Consider the following 12,950-nt stretch of genomic DNA (forward strand, 5'->3'; position numbering starts at 1 on the left):
ACATTTACAATATCTTACTTTGAGTGTTCTCTAACTCCGATAAACATGACGGCGATGAAGGTGATGATGAAGTTGAATTTCCCGATATTGAAGAAACCTGTTTTTTGGAGCGTCTTGATAAAACTCCTTTTTTTCTTAAAGTTTTAATTTTATTGTTATAGGTTGAATAAAGCTGGCCTCTAGCTCTACTACCATTTCCACTTGCCATGAAATAAGAAGTCTATAAGAAATTTTCATTAGTTAACTAATTAAGTTTAAAATTCGTTTAATTTTGATGACTTGATCTGCTAATGAATTAATTTCTTTTGTACCAAGCGAAATTTCGTTAAATAAAGCGAAGTCTACTATCAAACATATGAGATCTTTTCTCTCCGAAGAATTGAATGGTTTTGTTTTAGATAGCAATACTTTTCCTCTTGAATTTGATTTTAATATCTTCAGAACGTTCTAATGAAAAAGAGTAGTTTTCTTATTTTTCATTAAATAAAATTATTTATGGTATGTGCATTGAATATTATTTGCACTGATGACAGTTTTCCAATAATATAATGATGGTTCTTCAAAAAAATTAATAAATTTAAAAAAAATCAACAAATCTTAACTTAGATTCTGAAATCATATTGAGCGTGAGGTAAATTATGAGAAGTAATTATACATTATATGTAGGTACATAGAAGTTTACCAAAATAATTGTTTTCTTTTCAAAAAATATTTAATTTTGTTTATTTTTTCGGAAATTATTCTTAAACCTTAATTATAATAAGGATTTGCTCACTGTCTGGATTTCCGAAGATTCAATATTTCTTTTAGGTTTAAAGATTAAAGAACCTTCTTTAAGACTAATGATAAAAAAATATTTAGATAACTTTGAATATTCATCATTGAATTAATAACCTAAACATTCATAAATAAAATTATGACCTTGGAGTATGACTCACCAAATGTTGTTCTTCATGAACTGAAGTAAATTTGGAATCCGATTGAAAAACAGTGTTTGTTTTCGGAAGTATTTGCACTATGTCGGTTGTTACAGAGGGAGTATTGCTTGAATTCATTGTAAGACTTTCGGATATTGAACTTAGAGGTAAGTCCTAAATTTATTTATCAATGTTATTATTTGAAAATATGCTTCCTTTTTTATAAAGATCTTACCTTCAAAGATCTCCATTGAGTTAACCTTGCTTTAAACTTTATTCGCAATCCCATGAATTCTCCAGGAATTAAACGGTCTATGTCAGAAACTGTTATGTGCTCCAGGCAATATAAATCGATGTTTCTTTCTAAACCATCATTATAAAGAATAATGTAAAGAAAATGTAAAGGAGAACATATAATATGTATTATAATTTACCGTAAAACAATTCACAGAGCTCTGGAAGCTCCCACATTTTCAATAGATCGGCAACAACTGTCTCATTTTGGACGTTGCATGTATTTGTATTTGAAATTTCTGATCTTTCATTTTGTTCGGTGACATCGTCCTCAATGTCTTCAACGAAGACCTCTTCAATTATACCATCAATAATGTCTTCTGATTCTTCATCGCTTTTCTCAATGTCCGACATTTTGTTTTTTTTTTTAAATTCAACCTTGGAGAGGATAAAAAAAAATTTATGTCCTTCTATGAAAAACATAATCACAAAAAAAAAATTACTGTTAAAAAAAGAGACAAGTTCTCCTATATTGAAATTATGATGGCCCAAAAAGTACTGAGATATAAAAGAGAACCAAGTTCTAAAGTTTGGTTTAAAATTTGTATCAATAAAATTTAATTGTTTACTTGGCAATTTTTGAAATACATAACTTTAAAAATCGGTAATTAATAGAAAAATTGTCAAGAGAACAATCAAAATTTTATTGATACAAATTTGAAACCAAACTTTAGAACTTGGTTCACTTTTAGATCTCAGTACCTTTTTTGCCAGCATAATTTCATTATAGAAGAACTTGGTTTTTTTTCAACAGTAATGTTTTTTGTTGTGATTTCACTACTTTTTGCAAGGTATTGCTTTAGAATTTTAAATAATAAAAATAATCTCTATAGGCATTTGATGAAAATTCATCGAAAATGGGCGGTTGGCACGCCCCCCGGTTAAAATTCTCAGATATTAAATTTTTTCCTTTGTAGAAACTACCAGCTCTACCATTCTATCAAATTTAAAGATTCTACGATAATCAGAAGTGCTCTAAAATATTTGATGAAAATTCAGCTGAAATGGGCAGTTGCCACGCCCCCTGACTAAAATTCTCAGATTTTAAACTTTTTCCTTTGTACAAACTATAAGTTCTACCATTCTACCAAGTTTCGAGATTCTACGATAATCAGGAGTGCTCTATATTAATTGATGAATATTCGGCGAAAATGAGCGGTTACCACGCTCCCTGAATTAAAAATCTAAAATTTGTGATTTTTTCCTTTGTATGTAAAGTTATTGCATTTATACAACGAGAATCGCAGAAATCAAAAAAGTTCAATGAACTCGGTTGCAAATCCGATGTATGAATAGTATAAATTGGTTTGAGTTGCAAAAAAAAAGTTATTTTGAAAATATGATGTTGAGTATATGATGAATTCATCATATACCAACACTTTAAATCGCAAAAATCAAAAAAGTTCAATGAACTCGGCTGCAAATCCGATGTAAGAATAGTATAAATTGGTTTAAGTTGCAAAAAAAAGTTATTTTGAAAATATGATGTTGAGTATATGATGAATTCATCATATACCAACACTTTAAATCGCAAAAATCAAAAAAGTTCAATGAACTCGGTTGCAAATCCGATGTAAGAATAGTATAAATTGGTTTAAGTTGCAAAAAAAAGTTATTTTGAAAATATGATGTTGAGTATATGATGAATTCATCATATACTTACACTTTAAATCGCAAAAATCAAAAAAGTTCAATGAACTCGGTTGCAAATCCGATGTAAGAATAGTATAAATTGGTTTAAGTTGCAAAAAAAAGTTATTTTGAAAGTATGATGTTGAGTATATGATGAATTCATCATATACTTACACTATAAATCGCAAAAATCAAAAAAGTTCAATGAAATCGGTTGCAAATCCGATGTAAGAATAGTATAAATTGGTTTGAGTTGCAAAAAAAAAGTTATTTTGAAAATATGATGTTGAGTATATGATGAATTCATCATATACCAACACTTTAAATCGCAAAAATCAAAAAAGTTCAATGAACTCGGTTGCAAATCCGATGTAAGAATAGTATAAATTGGTTTAAATTGCAAAAAAAAGTTATTTTGAAAATATGATGTTGAGTTTATGATGAATTCATCATATACTTACACTTTAAATCGCAAAAATCAAAAAAGTTCAATGAAATCGGTTGCAAATCCGATGTAAGAATAGTATAAATTGGTTTGAGTTGCAAAAAAAAGTTATTTTGAAAATATGATGTTGAGTATATGATGAATTCATCATATACCAACACTTTAAATCGCAAAAATCAAAAAAGTTTAATGAACTCGGTTGCAAATCCGATGTAAGAATAGTATAAATTGGTTTAAGTTGCAAAAAAAAGTTATTTTGAAAATATGATGTTGAGTATATTGTAATGTTTTATTCCGGGTTCACAATAAAACTTATTTAATTTCCACTTATATTTCCGTTCAAATAAGAACACACTTTATTTCAACTCAATTTACTTTTATTATTCGCTCAAACAAACACACTTTTAAATCACTTTATTTACTACTAACAATTCGCAACACTTTATTTCACTTTGTACTGTACTCTTTCACTTTCAAGATTAAACTGTCTCCGGTCGGTGTCTACGCTGCCTTTTATACCGGAATCTCGAGACTCGAGAACGTCCTCGAAGGCTCTCGTCCCTGTCTCTCGAAACTTCCTTTCCAGGAAGGGCACTTCATACTTCCAGTCTAGTGGGATATTTTGAGATGTGTTCAGTGTGGGATATTTTGAGATGTGTTCAGTGGGATATTTTTAGATGTGTTCAGTGAGATATTTTTCTTAATTACTAAAGGTCCGTTCACATTTCTACCTTTGCAGTAGTAGGTAGTGTGTTCAGACTTTTATCTTAAAAGTAGTTCAGTAATTCATCGTTACATTGCCCCCCTCTTAGGATTGTTCGTCCCGAACAACTCCATTGCTTCTATCACCATTATAACGATGTAAACGGTCACAATGAACTACCTTTAGTTTGCCTCTTACCCCTCTTTGTATACGGTAAACCACGTCGTTAATTCTGGTTATTACTGTGTAAGGGCCTTCCCAGTTTTGTTGTAGCTTCGGTGATAGTCCCTTTTGTCGGTGGGGATTGTAAAACCACACAAGTTCTCCTTCTTGAAACCCTGTTGCTGTCGCTCGTGCGTCATATCTTGTTTTCATCCTGTCACTAGACGCTTTTATATTTGTCCTTGTCCGTTGGTGAATGTCAGCCAGTGTTCCTTTCAGGTTATCACGTACTCATCCATTTCATGTGGCTCGTTTGGAACACTTCCAAATTTTATCTCACTTGGCAGACGTATTGTTGAGCCAAATAGGACTTCCGATGGTGTATGTCCAGTAGAACTATGTGTTGCACTTCTATAAGCCATCAAGAATAATGGAATATGTCGGTCCCAGTCTCGTTGATTATCATTGACTACTTTTGACAGGTGTTCCTTAAGTGTCCTGTTAAATCGCTCAACCATCCCATCAGATTGTGGATGAAGCGGTGTTGTTCGCGTCTTCTTGATGCCAAGGAGTGAGCAAACCTCTTGAAAAATCTTAGATTCGAAGTTCCTTCCTTGGTCGGAATGAAGTTCCATGGGTACTCCGAACCTGCTCACCCAATGAAAGACAATCTTATCCACAACTGTTTTGGTTTCCTGGTTTGGAATGGCAAATGCCTCAGGCCATTTGCTGAAGTAGTCCATCACTACAAGGATGTATCGATTTCCGTTGTTGGTTTCGGGAAAAGGACCTGCTACGTCTATTGCAATTCTCTCAAAAGGTGCACCCACATTGTACTGCTGCATCTTGCTTTGGATTTTTCTAGCTGGTCCTTTGCTAGCGGCACAAGTATCACATTTTCGGCACCACTTTTCAACGTCTTCTCTCATACGTAACCAGTAGAATTGCTGTCGTAGCTTTTCCAGCGTCTTGTTGATGCCTAAATGGCCTCCAGAAGTTCCACCGTGCATCTCTCGGAGAACATCATTTACCTTTGACTGAGGTACGACTAGCTGCATTACATAGGATTTACCATCTGCGGATTCCCACTTACGCCTGAGTAGCCCTTCTTGCACATGAAGTGAGTCCCATTGTGCCCAATATGCTTTTAGAGTGGGGCTTCGGTCGGAGATGTCGGCCCATTCTGGTTTCTCTTGATGTTCCTTCCATGCAAGGATGGGTTCGATGTCCGAATCTTCCTGTTGGGCCATTCTGAGTTCTTCATTACTCCAGCCGCAAATGGGATCAGCTCTCGTTCTTCTAACAGCGACAACTTCCTTTTCTTCTAGTCGTGTGCAATGCTTGCAGTCTTGCTTGCACGGGCGCCGAGATAATGCGTCTGCATTTGAATGCAGCTTTCCTCTTCGATGTTGAATCTGACATTGATACGTCTGAAGTATCTCGATCCATCTTGCTACTTGACCCTCTGGATTTTTGAAGTTCAAAAGCCAATTTAGCGCACCATGATCTGTGCGAAGAAGGAACGTCTGTCCATAGATGTACTTATGGAAGTGCTTTGTTGCCAATACTAGAGCTAGAAGTTCCCTTCTGGTCACGCAATAGTTTCTTTCTTGTTTCGAGAGTACCTTGCTGAAATAGGCAACGACCTTTTCTTCTCCGTCATGAACTTGCGATAAAACAGCACCAACTCCAACATTACTTGCATCTGCGTCAATGATGAATTGTTTGCCTGGAGTCGGATAGGCCAGCACAGGAGCTTCACATAACCGCAGCTTCAGTTCCTGAAAGCTTTTCTCACACTCACCTGACCATTTAAAGGGTTTACCCTTCTCCGTAAGTTGGTGCAAGCTTTTGGCGATTCTCGCAAAATCCTTCACAAATCGTCGATAGTACGTTGCCAGGCCGAGGAAACTCCGAAGTTGATGCTTGTTCTGAGGGGTTGGCCAGTTCTTCACAGTGTCAACTTTTTCAGGATCAGTCTTCACTCCTTGGGATGAGATGATATGCCCCAAATATTTAACCTCGGTCTTGAAAAGTGCACATTTTTTTGGATTCAACTTAAGATGTGCTTCTCGTAGCCTTTGGAATACAGCCTTTAGGTTTTCACAATGGTCATCAAATGTTTTCCCGTAAACGATGACATCATCCAAATAGACTAGGCAAGATTTCCAGGTTAATCCATTTAAAACGCACTCCATTAAGCGCTCAAAAGTAGCTGGGGCATTGCATAGCCCAAACGGCATGACATTAAACTGCCACAGACCATTTCCTGTGGAGAAAGCCGTCTTCTCCCGATCTTCTGGATGGATTTCTACCTGCCAGTAGCCACTCTTCAAATCCAAAGTCGAAAACCATTGTGCTCCTTCCATTGCATCTAGAGTATCGCTGATTCTTGGCAGTGGGTAGCTGTCTTTCTTCGTCACATCATTCAGCCTGCGGTAGTCGACACAAAATCGAGTGCTTCCATCCTTCTTTTTGACGAGAACTACCGGTGATGCCCAAGGGCTTTTGGAATTTTCGATAAGCCCGTCTTTCTTCATTGTTGTTATCATTTCTTCAACTTCACCTTGTTTGGCCAAGGGGAGACGTCTTGCTGGTTGACGAATCGGCCTAGCATCTCCTGTATCGATTCGATGCTGCACCAGTTGTGTCCGGCTGTATTGCCCGCTGGGTGAAGAGAAAATATCAGCATATTCGTGAAGAAGACTTCCCGCAACGTTAAGCTGATGTTGACTCAAGTTGTCTGATTTGAGAATTTGTTTCTTTAGTTTCTCCGAGTTCATAGTCATCTGTGTATCCACCTCGTTGATCTTAGTTATTGCGGCCACAGATTCACATTGCCCAACAACTTCTCCTTTCTTAAGCTTGATTGGGTACGGTTTGATGTTAAGTATCCGTACAGGTACCATGTTGTTCTTTGGTGCCACAAGAGTCTTCCCGATGATGATGTTTTGGGAACTTTTGTCAACTTCTGGCTCAACCATGAGGTATCGATGGCTTCCAATATTCCCCTTTAGTTTCGTCCACACAAAAACTTCTGAAGAAGGAGGCAGGCACATGTCTTCTTTGATGACAGTTCTAATTGTTGTCGAGTTTTCGTTGCCATAGACCATTGGAATCTCTACATTTCTGTATTTCAGGACTTGATTACCGATATCCAAAATGATTCCATGCTCCTTCATGAAGTCGATTCCAATGATGCACTCGTCACATATATCTGCCACCAAAAACACATGTGAAAACTCTAGTTCTGCCATACGGATCGTAAGACGAACTTCACCGTACACCCTTGCTGCTTCTCCTGTGGCGGTCTTCAGACGGTAGCTGTTGGTGTTATGTAGCCATGTCATCTTCACCAAGTCTCTTCGTATAATAGAGGCGGTGGCACCGGTGTCAATTGTAGCCACGTGTTGTTTGTTGTTTATGGTCGCCTCCACTGTCAGACTTTTGTTGTCTCGTTTAGTCTGTGAGACTTGAATTGTGGTTCTGGGGCCATCGATACCAGAAACCAGCTTCTGCCCCTCGAAGTTGGTTCTTACTCGTTTTCCCGAATGGGAATCAAGCTGAGCATGAGTATTAGTTGTATCGCTTACCTGTTGTTGGGCAATATTCCTGTTTCCACAGTGTTCGCAAGCAGTTCTTCTTGGTGGCAATCTGCACTGCCGCTGGAGATGTCCTGTCTTGTTACAGTTCCAGCATCGAGCAGCTCCGTCTCGCTGGTTTCTTTGGAACGCGAGTTTTTGACAAGAGCATTCCTCCACTGCAACTTCTCTTACCCGCTGAACGCCTTGAGAAGCCTGTTCTGCTGCTTCCATAGTCAGTGCAAACGCTAATGCTTCAGGAAGGGAACGTTTTCCAGCTGTTCGAATTGCTCGCTGAAGATTTATATCAGATAAAGCACGTACAAAGGCTTCTGTCGCAAACTGATTGATAATGTCGTCTCCTGCTGTCGGATATGCCAGATGAGCTAACCTTTCAATATCTGCTTGGAGTTGTTGCAGAGTTTCTCCTCTTTTCTGGACTCTTGTATTGAGTTGGACGCGGAAGACTTCCTGCATATGGCCATCTCCAAAGCGTTTTTCAATGACCTGGACAAGAGCGTCAAAGTTACCATTCTTTTCTGGTGGTAAAGTTTGTAACAACTCAGCAGCAGGACCTCTAAGAGCAAGAGTCAGCGCTATACATTTGTCTTCGTCATCCCAGCCATTTGTTGTTGCAGCTGCCTCAAACTGTTTCTTGTAGATCGACCAAGAACTTTGTCCATCAAATGTTGGTGGATGCATTTCCTTCTTCTTTGGGTACTCACCAGAACTTTCTCGGATCTTAATTTTCCGAACCTTGTCAAGTTCCTCAGTAATACTTTGCATTTTAACTTCCATTTTTTCAAATTTGTCATCCACTTTCTCGAACTTTCCTTCTACTTTCTCGAGTTTTTCTTCAACTTTCTCGAACTTTTCTTGAGATTGCTTTTCAACGCATTTGATGGAAGCATCAATAGCAACGAACTTGTTCTCGATCGCGTCAAGCTTACCTTGGATGATGTTTTTCTGTTCATCTAATTTTTCGAGAAGATTCTGTTGTTCACTCTTTTGCTCGGTACGTTGTTTCTCTAATTGTTCTCTCTGTTCCTTGCGTTGTGTCTCAATTTGTTCTTTCTGTTCTTCAAATTTTGCAAGGAGAACAGCCATCATGGATGACATATCGGAACTAGTACTTACTCGTTCTTCTATCATTTCAACCTCGAATTGAAATGTATCCAAATCTTCGTTTTTCTGGGTTAAATAATCCTGTAGACGAATAATGAGATCATTTTTCGCAGTAGGAAGACTTCGCTTAGTCAATTCCACCTTCAACTCAGTCAAACTTAACTGATTTAGTGTTTTACCCATTTTAACTTTTCAAAACGCGAGCACTTTTACTTATTTCAAAATGTTTTACACTTTGTTTATTGTTAAAACACACGCGCACTTTTTATTTTATTCGCGAAATTATCTGATTCGCACAAATAAATAAGTTTTATTCCACTTTTCTGACACCAATGTAATGTTTTATTCCGGGTTCACAATAAAACTTATTTAATTTCCACTTATATTTCCGTTCAAATAAGAACACACTTTATTTCAACTCAATTTACTTTTATTATTCGCTCAAACAAACACACTTTTAAATCACTTTATTTACTACTAACAATTCGCAACACTTTATTTCACTTTGTACTGTACTCTTTCACTTTCAAGATTAAACTGTATCCGGTCGGTGTCTACGCTGCCTTTTATACCGGAATCTCGAGACTCGAGAACGTCCTCGAAGGCTCTCGTCCCTGTCTCTCGAAACTTCCTTTCCAGGAAGGGCACTTCATACTTCCAGTCTAGTGGGATATTTTGAGATGTGTTCAGTGTGGGATATTTTGAGATGTGTTCAGTGAGATATTTTTAGATGTGTTCAGTGAGATATTTTTAGATGTGTTCAGTGAGATATTTTTCTTAATTACTAAAGGTCCGTTCACATTTCTACCTTTGCAGTAGTAGGTAGTGTGTTCAGACTTTTATCTTAAAAGTAGTTCAGTAATTCATCGTTACAATATGATGAATTCATCATATACCAACACTTTAAATCGCAAAAATCAAAAAAGTTCAATGAAATCGGTTGAAAATCCGATGTAAAAATAATATAAATTGGTTTGAGTTGCAAAAAAAAAGTAATTTTGAAAATATGATGTTGAGTATATGATGAATTCATCATATACCAACACTTTAAATCGCAAAAATCAAAAAAGTTCAATGAAATCGGTTGAAAATCCGATGTAAAAATAATATAAATTGGTTTGAGTTGCAAAAAAAAAGTTATTTTGAAAACATGATGTTGAGTATATGATGAATTCATCATATACCAACACTTTAAATCGCAAAAATCAAAAAAGTTCAATGAAATCGGTTGAAAATCCGATGTAAAAATAATATAAATTAGTTTGAGTTGCAAAAAAAAAGTTATTTTGAAAACATGATGTTGAGTATATGAAAATATAAATTTAGAGTGGATGTGAAATTTTATATTTGCACATTTGCGCTGCAAATATTTGCGTTCTACCTTTATGAACACCTTACACTTTTGTCATTTGCATTAATGAGAGCTTTACATTCGTCAGACTTTCGCAACCATGCATTTATCAAAGCACCCAAAGTGTTTCATACACAAGCCACTGATAACGTGAGTATAAACCAAATGGTGTATCGTTCATCGTTTGGGTTATATACTCACTTTATCAGTGGCTTGTGTATCAAACACTTTGGGTGCTTTTAATGCCGATTGGAGTTTCTAGATTTTCATTGGTTTTTCACAGATTTTCATTTGCATTTGGAATTGGCTCTTCATCCCGCGGTAATGATATTCGTTGGAATCCCACCCATATAGTTTATTTGTGCATCAATGTTTTATTCATGCACAAATACATATGGTTTGGATTCCAAGGAACATGGGAAGTAACATCTGAACGCCTTTCGAAGTAATATATATAATATAGATGGGGTTAATTCTGGAAAAAGCACGTGCTTGGCTATTTTCACATATGTATATATAATGTTATATATATGTGAAAATAGCCGAGCACGCGCTTGTTCAGAAGTCGATGAATTAATCGCACATTATTTTTGTTTCCAGAAAAAACAAATTTGAAGAAAAAAAGTTATATTTTTAATGTTTTTTCTTCAAATTTGGTTTTCCTGGAAAAAAAAAAGAAATTAAATGAAACGCTTACCTTTATAGTTTGTTTAATTTTGTTTTTTTTGTAGTTGTTCGTATTTCTTTTATAGTTTTATAGTTTTTCGTCTTTCTTTTACTTTTATTTTTTATATTTCTTTTGTTTAAAAGTTTAATTTTATGTTTTTCGATTAAAAAATTGATCGCGTCGCAACAGAACACACTTCTTACTTCTTAGAGATGATACCACAAAATGGCTTATATTTCCATTTATAGATTTATACAATGAGAATGAGTTAGCATCAGGGATGGCAAATGATATTTTTTTGTACTGAAAATTTCATTATTATTTCAGTATTGTATTGAATTATATTTTTCACACGAACAATGAATATAAAATCTACTCAAAATGTTTGCAAAAACTCTTAAATTTTGCATATACATTTCATTATTTTCTGGGTAAAAGAGTAATTTTTATTTAATTTCGGTAAAATTAATATGGGAAAAAGCACAAATTCACAAAAAATTACAAGTATTCAAAAAATTTAAAAAAAATGCAAAATCATGGGGCCCAAATATAAAAGAACAATTTTGGTGTTCAGGTATGGATGGCTCAGTTTTGAACTTAAAATAAGTTTTACAAACTTAAATATTCGGTAATTACAACAACATTGAAAGTGTTAATACATTTCCAACATAAAGACTAATGTATGTTCTTTGAATTTCATGAAATTTAAACAACACTTTATACACTTTATAAAAAAAAGTCTGCAGATCTTCCGACTTAATGCTTTACTTTGAAATAGTTTTCATTTTTTTTTTCTAAAATTTAAGTAACAGAGTGAATTCAGAGTGTTCTGCATTTCGACTTTCTCTAATTTGAACAGCATTTAAAATATTTACTGATGAATGTCGACAATAGAACAAATTGATCAGTTTTATAAATATTAAAAAAAAAAAAAAACAAACAGGGCCCTGGTTCTGTAACTTTATAACTGCCGACAAACGTTTTTCAGTGTCTCTTAAATCCATTTTCTTTCCATAAATAAAGCAAAATTTCTTTCAAATTCAGTATTTATGAATTAAAAAATTATGATCTGGAAAAAAAATTCTTTTATTTTTATTTTTCAAATAATTTGTCGCCAGTTATAAAAGTTACAGAACACTCAAATTGTAACATTTATTTTGGTTCAAGAAATCTGAAACTAAATTAAAACTTGAACAAATAGATCTGTCGTTTTTAAATACTTCCGATTTCTTTTTTTTTTTAATCTTAGATTGCAAAAGAATTTATAAGAATCAGATTGAAAAATTGTATCGAATTTTTGTACACAAGCAAACCCATCGAACTTGATACAATTGCATCGACTTTTCCATGCCTGGTAAGCATTATAAAAGAGATAACCACAAAGCGTCGAGCACATTACATACACGGCTGAATTCAAATTTCACTAATACTTCTCAATCTCTTCGCACAACCAGGGATGCCACACCGCTTCAATTAAATTAGATCTACTTTTATATCTCAGCACAAAAATGTTTTAATTGGTGGTGTTGAAACGAATTATTTGGTTAAAGACAAAAAACAATTTAAGGAGATATCTGCAAATGCATAAAGGGCCTATAAATGTTTCTTGTCTTAAACCAACTAATTATGTTTTGGTTAAACTTAATTTAAAATAGCAAACCGATAAGTTGAAGATAAAATCTGAAAAAAATATATGGAATCTTTTTGGAGCATTTTGAATCTTTTACTTGAACTTTCAGAAATAATACTTTTTCTCAAAAGAAAATGTATTACTTATGTGCTTGTGACTCTGTATATGGAGGTCATAGACTATATATAAAGATAATTTTTTTTAAAACCTATATATACCTATACACAAAGAAAGAACGATAATTCGCTTATTACCACTGAAAATCCAGAAGGATAAGAATGTATAGTCGAAGGTTATAAATATTTTCAGAAAAAATGAGTCTACAAAAAGATGTATGCGTGTGTTCCAGAACATATATTGTATTGCAGTGGCAACTCTACATCTTCCATGTATTCGCACAGTGAAATACTAGGTGTGTTTTTTATTACAACCGGTCTTAACTG

This window comes from Episyrphus balteatus, chromosome 1, assembly GCF_945859705.1.
Source record: "Episyrphus balteatus chromosome 1, idEpiBalt1.1, whole genome shotgun sequence".
Lineage (NCBI taxonomy): Eukaryota > Metazoa > Arthropoda > Insecta > Diptera > Syrphidae > Episyrphus > Episyrphus balteatus.